General features: G+C 43.1%; 1 pseudogene; it reads right to left on the bottom strand.

Moving 5' to 3' along the window:
- Positions 1-799: 799 nt before the first annotated feature.
- LOC147628634 (uncharacterized) lies at positions 800-1,323 on the bottom strand (annotated as a pseudogene).
- Positions 1,324-3,187: the final 1,864 nt, after the last annotated feature.

Raw genomic sequence — 3,187 nt, forward strand, 5'->3', positions numbered from 1 at the left:
ATTGTGTGGCTAACTTCCAACACTCCTTGACATATATACAAACAAAAATGGTTTTGACCTTGGAACGATTTTGTGTCAATCTGGTGTCATTTTCTTTAGTTTATACTGTGGTTGCATTTTGTGGACTCTTAAGAAAGTGATGGTTTGAAAGTGCTTGTCTAGGTACTAAAGTGCTTTAAAAGTGCTGGTCTAGACACTAAAAGTGCTTGTCAAGTGGTTTGAAAGTGCTTGCCTAGGTATTGAAGTGCTTGTCAAGTGGTTTGAAAGTGCTTGTCTAGATACTAAAAGTGCTTGTCCCGGTAGTATTGAAGTGCTTTGACAAGAATTTCTCAAGTGGTCTGAAAGTACTAAACATGTGCTTGTCTAGGTACTAGAAAGTGCTGGCTAACTGTTGGTCAGGTAATCTAAAGGTGTTTGTCAAGGTGCTTAAAGCGCTTGTCAAGTGGTCTGGAATGCTTGTCTAGGTACTAAAAGTACCTAACATGTGCTCACCATCATGTGGCCTCCAAGTGCTTGTCAACAAGTGCTTGTGTAGGTACTTCAATTGTTTGGGAAGTGCTGGTCAAGTGGTCTGAAAGTTCTTGTCTAGTTACTTAAAGTGCTTGTCTAGGTACTTAAAGTGCTTTTCAAGTAATCTGAAAGTGCTTGTGTAGATCCTAGAAGTGCTTGTGTAGGCACTAGAAGTGCTTGTCAAGTGGTCTTAAAGTGCTTGTCTACTATTGAAAGTGCTGTCAAAGAGTTGAACGTGTGAAATAGTGCTTCTTAGGAGGACGCATTGTGCTAGCTTGAAAGTTAGAACTTACAAGTTCTCCTCTGGGGGCATGCTATTATAGATTTGTTCAAATGCATCATTTGACAATTCATATACATTAGGATCACCTTCTACCGAGCATATCGAAAACGTGATGCATCGCAGCAGGTGGGAGTAGATAAAAGCAGGGGGCTTGTCATCCAAAAGAACGTAGGTGTCATCTTGGCCATTTACCTTGTCGTAGAAGAGTCCCTCAACGACAAATGGGTTCTTTTGAATACGGTTATGCCATTCATCCCTTTCAGATTTAATGGTCAAGCGCTTGGTTTTAGTGCACTTCAAGATGTAGAAGTCTGCACCTGGCTCTTCTGCATTCACTCTGCGAAGTTCTGGCCAATCATCAAGACATCACTTAGGTCGTCATGGTGGCCAGCATACATGGGGGCTCCTGGTAACTCATCATCGCTGGATGCTTCTCCATCGTTTTGAACATTGACAGTCGGTTGTATTCGCAAGTACTGCCACCTCTCAACGTGGTCCTTGTTTACACATCTCCTCCATTGGCCTTTCATGCACGCATGGCAAAAGCAGGACAATGGTTTGCACCGTAGCCTGTGCATATCTGATTGACTGTAGTCGTTGACACAATGAAAGGATCGAGACCCTTTGATCTGCATGCAATCCCACTCTCTATCTCTGTCCACATCACCGAGCTTGACCTCCCAGAATCTACGATCGACTTTCTTCCCTGTCAATGGACATTCTTTCCTGAGGGTTGCGTTAAGGAATGCCACCACACTTGAAGCATTATGTAACACCCATCCGTCATCAGATTTCAGCTGCTCCTATGTGAGAGCTCTTTTGAGCACCGCACCAGCCCCATCGAGCTCGCCCTTCCCATGGCCGGATGCGAAGAAACTAGACATCATCTCAATACCTATCATATTGAAGTATCGGGCTACAAAATAGAAAGGGCGCCTTGCTTTGAATTGTGAAGCAGTGCCATTTAGACCACACCCAGTGTCGCTTGACACTGCATCCTTGAGCTTTCAGCCACTCATTGTGCAAAATAAAGCAGTGCTGCACAAACAAAGTGTCGTGGATTTTGTCATCAGATATGTAGAAGTGGGTTGTCTTCCGAATGGTACCAAGCACATCACGCAAGTACGAAATGTGGACCAAGATTGTCACCTGAGTTGAATACCAATGCATTGACTGAATTTCATTCTGCACCACCTTGAAGGAGTAATTCTCTGCAAAATCCACTACCGACACCACTACATCATCTGGAAATTTATCCAAACACTCTTTGAATTGTTCAGCTTGCCATCTGTACTTATAATTGTGTTTGATGAAGTTTCCCAATTTGCTTTGAAGCAAGAAAGTGAAAGTCCTCGGGCTGACTTGGCGAACAACAAGATCTTTCCAAGTTTTTGCTTGACCGTTCTCATCCACTTCCTGTGTAGGAACGTCATCAAAAAGCTTGACAGTCATCATAGATATGTCATCGCTTTTTTCATGTGGACACAAGGAGATCTATTTAATGCCACAATGTTGGCATGTACCCAAAAGACATTGTCTACGATGATAAGCACAGTCAATGGGTTTTGGGCACAATACAGACTCCCATAGGTCTGTTAAGCTTGGAAATGTGGCATTGGAGGCTGCTCACTGTGCTGTTCCATCATGAGAACTACAAACAAGGCACCTGCAAACTGCATGGCTGGCCATGTAGCCCATATCTTCCCTGGCACATCTGATTAAGATCTGATTAAGAGCTTCCTTGAAGTAGACAAGCTGCACATGAGCAACAAGTGTTGTGGTCCTTCAACTTGCATACGAAGTATGGCTTTAGACCCTCAATACATCTGAGGGAGATCCTTATGTTAGGATGATCCACTTGGAACCGCATATAGAAGTCCCTCTGTGACAAAGAAGACAAATTTAGACACACTATCAAGCATTATAAATCATTCTGAAGCAACCTATAGCATTGGTAAGCATTATGACGCACTTTCAATCAGTGTAAAGCTATGACACTCATTGGGTAAAGCTCTTAGACGCACTTAGTAGCACTTTCTGCACCTGGCAGCACTTGTAAATGGTTGTAAAGTACTATAAAGCACTCTCAGGCACCTGCAAGAACTTAGAAGCCTAAGGATCCATTTAGATGAACTTGGAATAACATGGAATTTCTTGGAAGCACTTGGAAACACTAGCAAACACTTAGAATCAAGTAAAGCATGTGGAAGCACTTGGAAGCACTTGGAAACACTAGCAAACACTAGCAAGTAAAGCATGTGGAAGCACTTGGAAGCACTTGGAAGCACTTAGAAGCACATGGAAGCACTTAGAGGCACATGGAATCACTAGCAAGCACTTAGAAGCACTTGGAAGCACTTAGAACCACTAGCAAACACTTGGAACCACTAGCAA

Source organism: Cibotium barometz, chromosome 19 (genome assembly GCF_041138505.1).
Source record: "Cibotium barometz isolate CiBa-2024 chromosome 19, ASM4113850v1, whole genome shotgun sequence".
NCBI lineage: Eukaryota > Viridiplantae > Streptophyta > Polypodiopsida > Cyatheales > Cibotiaceae > Cibotium > Cibotium barometz.